General features: G+C 41.0%; 1 long non-coding RNA gene across 4 annotated transcripts in view; it reads right to left on the bottom strand.

Moving 5' to 3' along the window:
- Nucleotides 1–15,336, bottom strand: part of LOC142160294 (uncharacterized) — a 113,459-nt gene that overhangs the window by 27,499 nt on the left and 70,624 nt on the right. For all 4 annotated transcript variants that reach the window (XR_012693143.1, XR_012693140.1, XR_012693141.1 and 1 more), the window contains one exon: nt 1,663–1,786. This is a non-coding gene — a long non-coding RNA (uncharacterized LOC142160294). The remainder of the gene's footprint in view (nt 1–1,662; nt 1,787–15,336) is intronic.

Below are 15,336 nucleotides of genomic sequence, written 5' to 3'. Positions count from 1 at the left end.
CCCGCATAACATAACCAATATTTAATATTGGTTCCATGATATAAAGTACAATGTGTTAGGAAAGCATAGGATTACTATACACAATATTTATTGTTTGATAATGTTTTATTTCATTTTTTCAAGTTTTTAAATGTGCTTTGTGTGCCGTAGATCTGTTTATGTCATTTCTGATTTTATTTGGATTCACTATATATATGAAAATATTCTGCTTTGGTGAACTATCCTCAAGACAAATGCAATGTGAGTATTGTTACATGGATGGTACAGATTGCAGTGAACATGCATAAAGCAAACAATACAATCAGCAAAGCTTTATTTTCTGAACTGTTACATCTCGAACAAAGCATTGCTGAACTCTGGCATTTCTGGCTCTTGTTTATTGACCTACTTTCTCTTTTTATACTTGTCTGCATATACATCATAGTTGTCACCCACCACTGCTCAGAACAAACCATACACCAATACAGGCACACAGTGTTCTCTGGACATACTGAATCTAGTAGCGATTTCAAATAGGACCGGAGCCATGCTAGCTCAAGACACTATCTTTTCTGCAAGTTTCCAGCTGTATTGCTAGTATATAGTTGTATATTTCTATCTCTTTCCTGTATGGCTGGTTATGCTACCCTTATCCTTTGCCGTAGATCTACTTTTATTGAACCTAGCTTTTCCTCCTGACCTTATTACTGTGCCTTCAACTACTGATCCAGCTTCATCTCACTTGTCTGTGTGCGTGGACTTGTCATTCCCATTCAGTTTCACCCAAGGCTGCAGCAGCTATTACCGCAGTCACTCTACCTCAGTATTGGGGATCCTTTCCACCTGACCATTCTTCCAGTCCATATGTTACCCTATATTTGCCCTATCCAGCTTGTTCCAGTACTCCATCCCCCCCGAAGTATCGTTGCATTAAAGCGAATACCGTTATTACGGCAAGTTTAACCCGGCTTTCTGCTCGCAGCTCAGGGAGCGGTGACCGAAATGCTGGCGTTAAAACTACTATAATAACTGCATTAACATACACTATTACTGTAATAGTGCGCAGGCCGCGTTACTTTTTAAAGTAACGCAGCCAATTGAATTCCCCCCCTACTGTACACAGCAGAAGCAATGAAGGAAAAACCTGTTTAAATGAGGATCTCGTGCTTTCACAAATATTGCCAATTATTTTAGTAAACCCGATACTATTATAGTCAAACAATAATACAAAAAAGGTGCATACATATAGATAATCTCAATTTCTGTGACATACAGAACTAAGTTATAATCAATACAGTTAATAAACTAATTTAATCATACATCATATTACAGCCATGGTTCATTTCATTAAAGCATTAATACTTTTGTTTTCTGGCGTGTTATTAAGGACTGTGGAGACACAGTGATATGTTGTCCTGGCTGCAGTATTGGTTTTCTCCACACTCTGTGTGATGCTGCAAGACCTGAATTAGAGGAACTTTTGGCCGCAGTATGAAAGAGGGCAAAATTCTGTAAACTAAACAAAAAAAGCTAGGAACAAAAAGTCCAAAGAGAAAAAACACACTGTCCTTACAAGTAATGTAGCTTAAATAGGGAACTTTTTCCCACTCACTTTTACCAAATTCATCTTATTTAAGAAAAGTTTCAAATATGTCTATTTATTCCCCCCCACGTGGGACTTACATCTATCAGTGCAGCTCCATCCAACTCTGCTCAGTGACTCCCTGCTAGGAGAGGTTTGATGACATTACGTCCATGTAGAGGTGAATTATTGTCCTATTAGATATTCATGAAGTATTGAGGACAGCTGAAATGGAAAGAAGAAGTATTTGTATGGATTATTCTTGAAACTAAAACCAACAAGCTTTACAGTTTACACAATGGACATGTCTTTGATACCTTTTGGTCATCTGTGAATAGCGAGCAATACAAAGTCTAAATTTTTAAAACACTATATATCTTTTCTAGGTGACAGTGGTAACAGAAGAGCTGTTCTAATTGCTTGCTCAAAGTTACAATGACAAAGACAATCTTTATTTTTAGCCTACTAAACTGATTTCTTAATTTTTCATCCTGTTTTAAAGTAATACCACTGATGGGAGAAAAAAGAGGCAAGAGAAGTGACCGCAGTCCGAATAACAATAAACTAATGTGTACTTCATAAATATATATGTATAACTTCATATATATACATTTTTTAAATCTAATATTTATGTATTTTTTTTTTACATTATGGTTATATTTATGCATTTCTATATTGATAAACTGTTAATTTGACTTTAGAGATAAGACCCATATCTGTTTATATAAATGTTCCGATTATGAGGACGTAGTCACCCAATGTTTAAAGGGTTCCCATATACTTACATAAAGCTACATGAAAAATATGAATAAGTAACCAAAAAAAACCTAACAAACAAAACATTCTTTTTTTTTTTTTTTTTTATGCTTTTTGTTTTTTGTGGGGATTTTTGGTATTTAAAGGTGTTATCAAAATTCAGTCATCCATGTTAGTCTCTGACCTTCCTGCAGAATGCTTGTACCCAAATGGCGCGAAGGCAAAGTGGTTTGGTTGCATGTCACCAATAGAGCATGAAGATATGAAGATGGTAAATGTACTAAATGTAATTTGAGACTCATCATACATTAGTAACTGTTGATAGGGCAAATGAACCACCCTCCACCAAACCATTGAAGCCAACATGTTTTCACAGACAAAGTTTCAATTAAACGGCTATTCATTGCTTTGATTGCGTTAACATCTGCATGGTCTGTGCAGAATCCTAGTCATACATTAGTGGAAAGACTTGTAGAGAAGTGGAAAACCACCAGCACAGAACGTTCAGGAATGTACAAAATAAATTGTACTAAGTGTCAAGAAACATTTTGATTTATTAAAAATACCAGTGGGGTGGCGTTTCTAGGGAAATGCAGTGAGGTCATTGGGTCGTACGCTGATCTCTAAATGTAGTGTATAACTGCTGATATTGTGCCATTAGATACAATTACCAGAGAACTTAATGTGTTCACGTAAAGGGTACACATGACCGCTAAGAGGAATCATAGGCCCCCTCCATAAATGCTTACAGTACAGTTTTTGTGCTTCGCTGATTGAAGGAGGTGGCACACAGGCAAGGGGGAGCGATGGCAACACCACGTTGGCCATGGTCGATTCCTCAACATCTGCTAGGGGATGGAGTCACTCCAAAGCAGGCTGCGCCAGCTAACGAGTCACAATCCCTTAGAGTCAAAAATCTAAAGTGCAGTCCTTTATTCCCATCAACTCCCGCACACACACTGTGCATACCCACAGTATGCACCGTGCCCTCATAGTACCCTATAATTATACACAGTGCCCCCATAGTGCTTACTGCATGTCAGTATCACCAGTTCCACACATGAAAGGACACATCACCTGCCTCTCTCTACTGATGATTTTCTGGGCTCCCACTACCTCCCGAGGCAGGGCCAGGCACATGGGGTTATATAAAGCTGCACAGGTCCACCCTGCTACTCATGGTTGTGGGGGCGGGAGGCCCGAGCCCAGTACTTTGTAACCACCCACCCCCCTCCCGTAAGCGTACTTATTTCCTACAATGGAATTAGTATTTGTCATTTTTCACTTTTTATTTTATGTCATGGAATTAAAAATGGATTTTCTAACAAATATACTCTAATGTCAACTAACAAACAAGAACTCTAAAGCTTTTTCTTAATTAATTACAAATAATAACTATACAATACATAAGTATTCACACCTAAATAAATCCTGGTGCAATCTGTTGCCTCGAGAGTCCATCCACCTGTGTGCAATTAGTGTTTAAATTGATCTAAATATAAATTCACCCGTTTGTGATAGTTCCCTCAGTTGGTTAGTGTGTTTCCAAACGAGATTCATCATGAAGATATCAAAGAACATTCAAAATAAATCACATAAAGGGTTTACTGCAAAGCACCAACTGAGAAAGATTTAAGAAGCTTTCATAAATGTTTTAGTATCCCTTGGAGCACTGTTAAGTCCATCATAAAGAAATAGAATGTGACGCAACTGTGAATTGGTCTAGAACAGGATTTTTTTTTCAAGACCGTGCATCTGTGAGAGAGGGACACTTTTTAGGGAGGCCAAAAAGACGTATGGCAACTCTTGGCAAAACTGAATGACCAGGCTATTGTTGCCCAATAGACAAACATCTGTATTATGGTAGGGTGTCAAAACGTAAACTTTTGTTGAGGAAAACTCCCACAGGCTTGTCTAGCGTTTGCCAGAAAGAATGTGAAAGGAACCAAATACCAAGTGGAGGAAGATTCTATTGTCTGATAAGTACAACAGTGAATGTTTTGGCCTCAATGCTAAGCACTATGCAAAGCATGGGGAAGCCTATTTAAAAAGTATTGCAGTGGCACCACCGCAATCCACTGATTGCAATCGCCATCCTGAGGAAAAAATGCTTTATTTAATTAAATATAGCATTTTTTAAACTTATTTAAAAAAAAAAAATCAAAAAATCCTGGTATTTTCTAACTATATTTTTTTTATATCTTCTTTGAATCTGCTATTGGAAGCCTGAGACCCAAAAATGTAGTCTATAACACTATGAGCTAGTGACATCACTGAACCATGAGAATGTAGTCTATAACACTATGAGCTAGCGACATCACTGAACCATGAGAATGTAGTCTATAACACTATGAGCTAGCGACATCACTGAACCGTGAGAATGTAGTCTATAACACTATGAGCTAGCAACATCACTGAACCGTGAGAATGTAGTCTATAACACTATGAGCTAGCGACATCACTGAACCGTGAGAATGTAGTCTATAACACTATGAGCTAGTGACATCACTGAACCGAGAGAATGTAGTCTATTATTATTATTTTCATCATTTATTTGTTGGGCGCCACAGGGTTTTTGCAGCGCCTTACATAATACGAACAGTAGACCATACAGGGTAAAACATCACAGAACAATAAACACCAAGTACCAATGCTTCGGAAACTCCGGGCAGACATATGGAGTGAGGGCGGAGCAGAAGAGTCGGTATGAAGACAGGAGGGGAGAGGGGCCCTGCTCATACGACTTTACATCCTAAGGGAGGGTGGACAAAACAGGCACGAAGGGAGGCAGTGATGCAATAGAAAAAAAGGGACCAGGGGAGAGGAGGGAGAACAAGCAGAGTGGATGAGGGGTTAAGTGGATGGTTGGTAGGCTTTCAGGAACAGGTGAGTTTTGAGTGCCCGTTTGAAGGAGCACAGATTGGGAGCGAGACGGATGGAGCGAGGGAGGTCATTCCAGTGCAGGGGGGCAGCTCGGGAAACACTATGACACTATGAGCTAGCGACATCACTGAACCATGAGAATGTAGTCTATAACACTATGAGCTAGTGACATCACTGAACCATAAGAATGTAGTATGAAGCAGCATGAGGAACTGGAGATAAATATGATTTTATTTTTAATATAATTCCTGTAATTCCATTTTAAGGACAATTTAAAGAGGACTCAATTTTGTTTTTTTTTGTTTTTTGCTTTTAGTATTAGCTTTGTCTTGTGCACTATGAAGTAAGCAAAATGACAGGATTTCCCAAAGCAAGGCTCTATTTTAAGTAACACAAAGAAATAACACCAGAGAACCTGGTGAAATTTTTACTTTAACTCCACTGTCTGCTTATGACTTTTATAGATCATCTTGTCTCTTTTGAACTTAGCACTGTGTCTGGGCCTGGTCCCTAACAATAAACACAAGCGACCAGGCTGGCATGCTCTTCAACTGTAGCAGTCCCTTTCCTTTAAAGCTCTATGTGGTTACCCATGACAGGCCCTCCATCACAAGTGGGAGGTGTTTATATTTTAGGAAGGTAAGTATCCAGACTATTGGCTGGCAGAGTCAGGCCAGTGCAGCAACCAGTCAAACAACGAGGTACCAGAACTGAATCCAAAACTGAAATGAAATTCCAAGCAGAACCTAGGGTAGGCAGTCATCAGATGCGTCAGGTCAGGTAAATGGTTAAACACAGAAATAGCTGTAAAACAATTTAAACCCAGGCATCCTAAACAGAACCTATCATGGGCATTTTCTAAACATCGAGCCTGGACTTCAATCGGCATAAATGCAGCCATCCAGGAGTTCTAGGAAATTGATCTGTACGGCCACAGGCATACATTCTATTGCAGATGAGCCTACCAACATGTCCTAGCACAAGTGTGCCTCTCTGCAGGCGCAATAGGCATCAGAGGGGCACCTTCTTAGCAACGTTTGCATGGTCATTCTGTGATAGAACTTCTCAATGACTTGTTAGGTTGTTTATGATACTGGCAATGTCTGCAGTGAGACACTTTTTCTCACAGCTCATTGCCCTCAACCATTGACTCATATGTCAAAGTTTATCTCTTTTTACAGATCACTAAACTCTACACTACTATTTGAACATGCTCACTGCAATGTTAATATTGATCCATACATTTCAGATAATAAATTCCTGATGCACCACATACCTGTGTGGGAAATATTACAGAATACTTTTTTTTTTTTTGCTGGTTCAAGAGCTATGGTAAAGTCTTCCAAGCAAGATCATGATGACTGGGTGTGACTTATTTGTTCTCCATATCTGTCTAACCTATTTTGCGATATGCAGTCTGGCACCATTCTTTATTTTTGCTCTGATATATAGAACCTTTCCTTGTGATTGTAAGATCAGATTGTCTGGTTTCACTAACTGGAATTTAGATATATTTCTCAGGTTAAACAAACATGAAGAAGTGGATTCATTAAAGAGGTTTTAAATAAAAATGCAAGCTGCTTCATATGAAATAGATACTAGTACAGAGATGTGTGTACAAGATTCAGTACCTTCCATTAACTAAACATGTTTGAAATACAGCTTTTGTGCGCACATCAGGCTTTTTCACTTCAAAATGACTGCTGACAAGTTTGTATACATACCACCTACCATTCCAAGAGTGGTTTAAAATAGGCCATCTATTGTCACACTCCAATCCCACTGTAATCATGGCCAAAATTCCAATTTCTTATATCACATTCTGCAAAAATTGGGACTGTTTGGGGGCAAGTACAATGGCAAGCCTATTCACCCCAAGGAACAGTACGATGATGGGTTTTTTTCTTAAGGTTATTTTTTTATGGAGGTTTAACAGTCCTTTAAATTAAGGCAAACTGTTGGCCAAGTCAAATATTTTCAGAATAATTGCATTCTTAGCTTCCCTATGCCTCTTATTCGATCCCAACCCTATATGTTTCATTGGACCTATCACACCCAATGCACCCCATCTGTACAAAGTATATGCAATTGTTTCGCCCTAAGTAAGCCCGTGAATAAACTGGAATATGTTGGTTTTCATTTGTTTGTTTTTTAAATCTGCAGACAACTAGGGTTGTCCTTCAAAGCAGGCAGCTGAGGAAAGAGTTAAAAAGGTGGGGGTGTCCTGGGCAAGTTAATGCTTGCTGGTAATTGGTCATACCTCTTGGAGAGATCTGTTACCTATGCTGTTTAGGAGGGGAGGGAAGGGGCTCTCAATTAATACTTCGGAGTCTGGCTCTTATTAGTAGGTCCCTTGATTTACTATTTAACAAATTCCTATTTAATAACCTTCCCACCCTCTGAATCTGAGCTGGCAGCGTTGCTTGTGAAGAACAACATCCCCTCCTGGAGCTGGGGCTGGGGGATGATTTTGGCAGCAGAACATGGTAACATTCCCTTTCTGACAATTTCTTGAGTGACCAACTCACAGACAGATAATTATAATCACAAAATGCACCAACAGGAAATAATGTCAGGATAACTTTAATATCTCTTACTGTCCATGTCTTAGATAAGTCTGTGCCCAATATACCCGGCAGGTTTAGTGGCAGGGAGGAGAGTCTGTGTGTTGGTAGGAGAGCGAATAACCTGGGTCATATCAAGACAACAAACCAGAAAGGAATTATTTGAAGCACAAAACATCACCAGGATTAAAATAATGCTAGACCCAAAAAAACCTCCATTAATCTACAGAGGATGAGGCCAGTGTCACACTGGTATATTATGTGCAGTTAAAGAGGTCCTACTGTATTCTATGTAGCAGTAACCGTTTTACACATACTGCTGATAGAATTAACTATTAATCATTTTGTTATACCAATAAGGTATTGAACATTTAATAGGCCTCACTTAGGCTTATGTCCCACTAGAGTGCCCCTGGTATCTTTAAAGGCCAGTCCAAGCCCTGTTGGAGCTACAATGGGAATCCATTATAATATACAGATGTAGCATATTTCAATTGCCTACATGCTGGACAGGTTTATCGCCATTGCATAACCCATGTTGTATGATTTCGCCATTTGGAATTTTAACATTAAGCACCAATGATGAGTTTTATTTGCAACGTCATGGTTTGCTGTTGAATCATTGTGAATAAATAAGGTTATGGCGAGAACCGCAGTTTACACTGAACGACCGTGTGCTGTTAGTATTGATTTGCTGGTCGGATTTGGATGGATTACAAATAAAGACAGAGGAAAAGAAGATTTTATTTTATATTTAATAAATTGATGAGTCAGAACCCCAAATTGAATTTTTAGATGTGAACCATGAAGGAACACTACTTTGGTCATCTGTTACCCTGACATTCAACTGCTGCATTTTTACTTTGCTTTAGAAAACAAGGAGAGCCACACAACACATTTTTTACAAAAAAAAATAGAAAAAAAAGTTTAATGTTGCTGTAAGCCTTATATGTGCTGAGCCGTGTCCACTACCAGCACATGTCAGAATGTCATGGGCGACTAATCATATAGCCGATCAGCAGCAAGTCTGAATACTTGGCGGTTTCTTAAGTCCTCAGTCTCAGTTACATTAAATGCTTCCTGTCTGACTACAGACATTATAGTGTCCGAAAGCTGACTTGTAACGCCAGAATAGATAGATGTATCCATTATAGTGGATGTAAAAACACATGTACTAACCGCACCAAGCCCCTGTAACAAGTACTGAAGGTGCGTCAGCTGGCAGCAACAGTGACCTGTAATGCCTGTTCATAGAGATATACCAGGTAAATTGACTTGTAGTAACAATACATACATTCCTATTTATAATTCTTTATACACTGTATAAAAGTTTAAGTGTGGAAATAGAAGAGGCTTTACAAAAGAACGCATAGAACAGGCTGCTTATCTTCTTTAGAAAGTGCAACATTAAAAAGGATAACCTAGTTAAGAATTAATTTATGACACAAAGAAATGGGGGTATTATAATTAAAATTAAAGGTTAGTTTTCAATGTGGGGCAATCTCTTGATAGATATGTTTTGACTATGGGAGGATTTTATTACATGTAAGACCAAATACAGTATATTGTGCATGCAGTTTTATCCTTGTGGCTTTTTTTCATATTGGTAAGTCAGTTTGTTCTTTAAAAGGCTAAGGTACAGAGGCATAAGAGGTATTAATGGCATAGGTGAACCTTGAGCAATTGCACATTTTAATAAAGTTCATGCAGATGATGTTTTACGTTTTGCAACGTTGAAATAAGTTCTACCATCCAGCAGAGGTGGCAATTTGCATCATTTACTACAACAACGAGAAGATACTTTTCTCTGCAATAGAGTTTTAAATATTAAGAATCGGATGTACACATTTTTTTATGCTCATGTTACAGATTTGACATTATGTAACTGTTCCATTTATTCCATTTATGAAACGTTTATGACAAATAGGAATTGCTGCTGATTAACATTTTAAACTACACAGGATAGAGCGAGTATACTGTCGTCATTATAACAAATGAAAGGTATGTGAAAAAGCATGAAATGGTCTTTGGTTGGGGATTATGTTGGGAGTGCCAGCCATCTTTTATGTGGACTTTTACTGCTGAGAAATTGATAAATGATTCTGTAAGGGAAATATCTGCTGTATGGGGGGGTGGTACGGCATATCGATGCCGAGGAGAGCGACAAGACTCACCCCGACGTGACTATTCCGAAGGAGTTGGTTCCCAACCCTGCTCGATGATGACTCCTCTTCACCCCGACAGCAGCCAATGACGATGAAGCCAGAAGGCGGCTGCAGCTGATGACGTCATTGAACATGCTGATGGCATTATAGCTGTTGTTAAGGGGGTGAGGTAAGTATGCACCTATGTACAATGTCTAACCCTTTCTAAAATACATTGTACATGGGTGCATACTTACCTCACCCCCTTACCAACAGCGATAATCCCGTCGGCATGCTCAATGATGTCATCAGCTGCAGCTGCCTTCTTGCTTCATCGTCATTGCCTGCTGTCGGGGTGAAGAGGAGTCGTCATCGGGCAGGATCGGGAACCAGCTCCTTCGGAATAGTCACGTCGGGGTGAGTCTTGTCGAGGTAGTCAGCATCGATATGCTGACTATCACTGGTATGGGGGGAATTCAATTCCCCCCCAAGTACCGCGGCGCTAAAACTATTACCATTATTACAGTAATAGTGTGCGTAATTAGCGTTATTAAGGTAGTTCTAACGCCAGCTTTTTGCTCGCAGCTCACTGGGTTACCATTACCGTAATAACGGTAATATCTATAACGCAGCAGTACTTCGGGGGGGATTGAATTCCCCTCTATGTTTTTTACTACAGTAAATAAAGATCTACCAGCTAAGTACGCCATGCCATATGGGTGCACTCTTTTGTGTCCTGCATACATTCCTTGACAGCAAAAATCACTATTACTGCTCTCTGTATGGTCTGAAAAAAAGTACTGGAAATGTTGAAATTTACATTTTAGAACTAGGTCCTACCGCTCTTCTCTGCAATCTAAGAACAAGATCTAGAGAAAACATTGACTATTTTTGGACGTGCATGCTTTGTCTTGTTGCATATAAAACCTACTATTATCACTCAAACATGACATTACAAACATATTTTTCGGATACTGTATACAATACCGCACTGGTTCAAGAAAGGAAAAATTGCTATTAATAATGATGATAGATGTCCCATCATTTGTCACTGACAGAATATGATCTACAGCACACAGAATATTTCAGGATTGGTAGAGACTGCAGTTGAAATTTCAATGCCTGAGTCAGTGTTAAAGCAAATAGCCTAGGGTTAAAATAAGCAGCCATGGGAAATGAGCCTAGCTTATTTGCTTAAAGATACATCAACACCAAAAATATAAACATGTTGCTATGCATGTGGTCACGTTGGTGGATAATAAAGGAATGACAGTCCTTTATGACCTATGGTATACTAGTGATAGTATCCAGCAATCACAATGTTCGTTCTGTAACTGTATTGTATAGGATTGGCCGTGTTCTACAAGTTAGATAGAGAGGGTCGAATTCATCTTTGTACATCCCGATGTGCACCGTATCTTGCGTGAATCTGCTCTGCGCATGCTCAGAAATTGACCTTACGCCAGTGAGCGCAACTGAATCCAATTAATTTCCAAATGCAACAGACTTTTCTAACTGCCTAAGACCTGAAGGTCAGGAAGGGGCTGACGCATGTAGGCAGTGTACACTGAGGGCGTGCCGAGGTCATTCGCATGCACATTCCTCCAATTCAAGCTTTGGGCATCTCTGGGGTCTGTGTTTTTAAGCCGCATCATTTGCCCCAACTACAGGGCAGGTGTAAGTGCTGTCTGATAGTGATGACTGACACATATGCAGCCAGAACATGCATTGGCAAGTAAGAGAATCTATAAAATGCACTGTATGTACAGTATGCATTAAGAACATCATGATTTATGTATTTCATGTAATAGTAAAAACATGTATTTTTATTAATAATTATAGTATTAAGAGTCGCTAATTTATTTAATAGAATTGTTTTTTTTTTATATTGCGTATATGCATGTGCGTATTCTGAGGTCTTTTGTGTCTATCTGCATATGGCAGAAACCTGTAAAGATAATTCATGATAATATTGTCTGCTGTAGTTGGAAAAAAAAAAAACACCACTTGGCTACCACTGCGTATACATTTAAAAACGGAGAGGCAGCTGACAAATGCAGACCTATGTCCCCCTGGTTCAGTGGTTTGTGTGTTCCGTTCTGCCAGCCTGCACTGAAGCCCAGTGTTCTGCACATCTTGTGGAGCAGTTTAATTTGGTTCCTGAGAGTTAGATTGCAGGCACCAGAGGAAGTTTTACATATCACAGGGAGATTCTGGTGACATCATCTGTGTTTCCACGTAGCAAAAAAAACCTATGAGTCTTACTAGATCCAGAGCGTGCTCCCCAAAGGCCCTGTAATGTTAAGACATATGTTTACATGCTCTAATTTGAACTTAGACACTGATGACAATTAAGGGTCTATTTATCAATAGGATAGAAGACCTCCACTGCTGAGAAATTGATAAATGATTCTGTAAGGGAAATATCTACTGTATGGGGGGGTGGTACGGCATATCGATGCCGAGAAGACTTAGGGCCTCCATTGCCTGACTTAGGGCCTTTTTTTATTTATCAAAGCCCACAGGCTGATAAGGGCAATCGCCGGTGGCAGCCTTCACAAGGGTTTATGGCAAAGTACTGGGAAGCCTACTTAACAAGGACAGTGGCGATACAAAAACCGCCACTGTCCTCTGATTGCTAACGCCATATCAGGATGGTGTTAGCTATGACATACTGCAGGAAAGTCCGACCTCCCAAGTTCCAGTACGGACGTGCAAGTTGGTTCACATATGTGCAGTTCAACACCAGATGGGCCTGGTAAGACTCCTCTTACTGCTGCCAGCCAATGTTGCTGGAGAGCTGAGCATCGCATGGGTCTCGATAAATAGACTTCGCTTACAAAACAGCATGTAAACACACAATCTGGTAATTTAAACAAAGTGCACCATACTAGAAAGAAAAAAAAACATTACAAAAGAACCTTGGTGCTGGGTGCTCGGGTAGAAAAGCAGACCCCAGGTGATGGGTACTTGGGTAGTAAAGCAGACCCCAGGTTCTAGGGGCTCGGGTAGAAAAGCAGACCCAGGTGCTAGGGGCTCGGGTAGAAAAGCAGACCCAGGTGCTAGGGGCTCAGGTAGAAAAGCAGACCCCAGGTTCTAGGGGCTCGGGTAGAAAAGCAGACCCAGGTGCTAGGGGCTCAGGTAGAAAAGCAGACACCAGGTGCTAGGGGCTCGGGTAGTAAAGCAGACCCCAGGTGCTAGGGGCTCGGGTAGAAAAGCAGACCCCAGGTGCTAGGGGCTCGGGTAGAAAAGCAGACCCCAGGTGCTAGGGGCTCGGGTAGAAAAGCAGACCCCAGGTGCTAGGGGCTCAGGAAGAAAAGCAGACCCCAGGTGCTAGGGGCTCAGGTAGAAAAGCAGACCCCAGGTGCTAGGGGCTCGGGTAGAAAAGCAGACCCCAGGTGCTAGGGGCTCGGGTAGAAAAGCAGACCCCAGGTGCTAGGGGCTCAGGTAGAAAAGCAGACCCCAGGTGCTAGGGGCTCGGGTAGAAAAGCAGACCCCAGGTGCTAGGGGCTCGGGTAGAAAAGCAGACTCCAGGTTCTAGGGGCTCAGGAAGAAAAGCAGACCCCAGGTGCTAGGGGCTCGGGTAGAAAAGCAGACTCCAGGTTCTAGGGGCTCAGGAAGAAAAGCAGACCCCAGGTGCTAGGGGCTCAGGTAGAAAAGCAGACCCCAGGTGCTAGGGGCTCGGGTAGAAAAGCAGACTCCAGGTTCTAGGGGCTCAGGAAGAAAAGCAGACCCCAGGTTCTAGGGGCTCGGGTAGAAAAGCAGACCCAGGTGCTAGGGGCTCAGGTAGAAAAGCAGACCCCAGGTTCTAGGGGCTCGGGTAGAAAAGCAGACCCAGGTGCTAGGGGCTCAGGTAGAAAAGCAGACCCCAGGTGCTAGGGGCTTGGGTAGTAAAGCAGATCCCAGGTGCTAGGGGCTCAGGTAGAAAAGCAGACACCAGGTGCTAGGGGCTCGGGTAGTAAAGCAGACCCCAGGTGCTAGGGGCTCGGGTAGAAAAGCAGACCCCAGGTGCTAGGGGCTCGGGTAGAAAAGCAGACCCCAGGTGCTAGGGGCTCGGGTAGAAAAGCAGACTCCAGGTTCTAGGGGCTCAGGAAGAAAAGCAGACCCCAGGTGCTAGGGGCTCGGGTAGAAAAGCAGACTCCAGGTTCTAGGGGCTCGGGAAGAAAAGCAGACCCAGTCTTCCCTTATCTGTCCCGCTGTTCCCCACCACTCACCATTGATGGCACTTCTTGTTCCTGCACTTGCAGTAACAGTATAGAGTGATCTTCAGAGAACAGTTACTCTGTGATGTAATTAATCTGCCTGGATTTTTTAAATCGAATCAGATATGTGACAAAAAAAAAAAAAGAGAAACTTCCTGTCTCTGCTGACCTAGGTGTAGGCCTACGTTACCTGCCAACAGATCTGGGCTATATTGACTGACCTCGCTCACCTTGAACAATGTCACAAATGTATGGTTGAATTTACTTCTCCAACAACCAACAAACTGACAAGATCGCTGGTTATATTTTACGCTAGTTGGAGTAAACAAAAACAAAAAGTGTGTGACACATCATTTTTTATTTATTTTACTTGGCCTGGCACAGCAGTTGTGTGGTACAGAATGGGTTAAAGTTGTTCAGTAATTCTAAAAGAGAAAGCCCTAAGAGGAAGTGATATTAATGGAGCGTTGAATGACAAACAGCGTCTTGGTCTCTCTGTCTCTTGCTGAAACCTCAGGTGATAGGTCTGGAATGCTCCTGTGTCACGCTGTGTTGCAATTTAACCCATTAAATGCCAGGACACAATAAATCTCCAAAACAGTGGGAGAACAGATAACGAGCTGAATTTCCCACATACTGTGAGAGAGCATGTCTGATGTGACATTTAACCTACTTTTATATTGTGAATTCTTTACACTGTAAATTCCATTACTGTGTAAACCACCTCTGCTGTTACTTTTCTAGAAGTATACCCAGGTGGCTGTAGGCAAATTTGCTCGTAGCACCCCCTCGCCTTCCACACCAGGCTAATATGCGGTAGGTAAAAAAAACAAAAAACTTATCCTTAATTTAAAATCCGTCTTCTTTCAACCCTACCACCAATGTTTAAGTTTCCGTTTTTTCAAAACTCAGTTCAACATGGCTCTTTAAAAGGGTCACGGACATCTTTGTTACTCATTTCATTTAAGTCAGACCTGTATAGGGGAATGGAGAAATGAATGAGCGCTACTGAGGGTGAAGATGTGAAGGTTGAGGGGGCTGTTACGCCTGTGCCTGTCCCCATCCTTGTCTCTCCTACTCACTTATCCTCAAGTGCCCATCCTTTTCCACGGTAATATGTCTGGTGTTTTATCCGGATTTTTTTTTATTTTTTTTTGCTAAAGTCACATAATTTGGCTTTTTTTTTTATCCCTACATTACCATTAACCTCAATAACATTAATTTCC

This window comes from Mixophyes fleayi, chromosome 6, assembly GCF_038048845.1.
Source record: "Mixophyes fleayi isolate aMixFle1 chromosome 6, aMixFle1.hap1, whole genome shotgun sequence".
Lineage (NCBI taxonomy): Eukaryota > Metazoa > Chordata > Amphibia > Anura > Limnodynastidae > Mixophyes > Mixophyes fleayi.
This window is presented reverse-complemented; position numbering and strand designations above follow the sequence as displayed.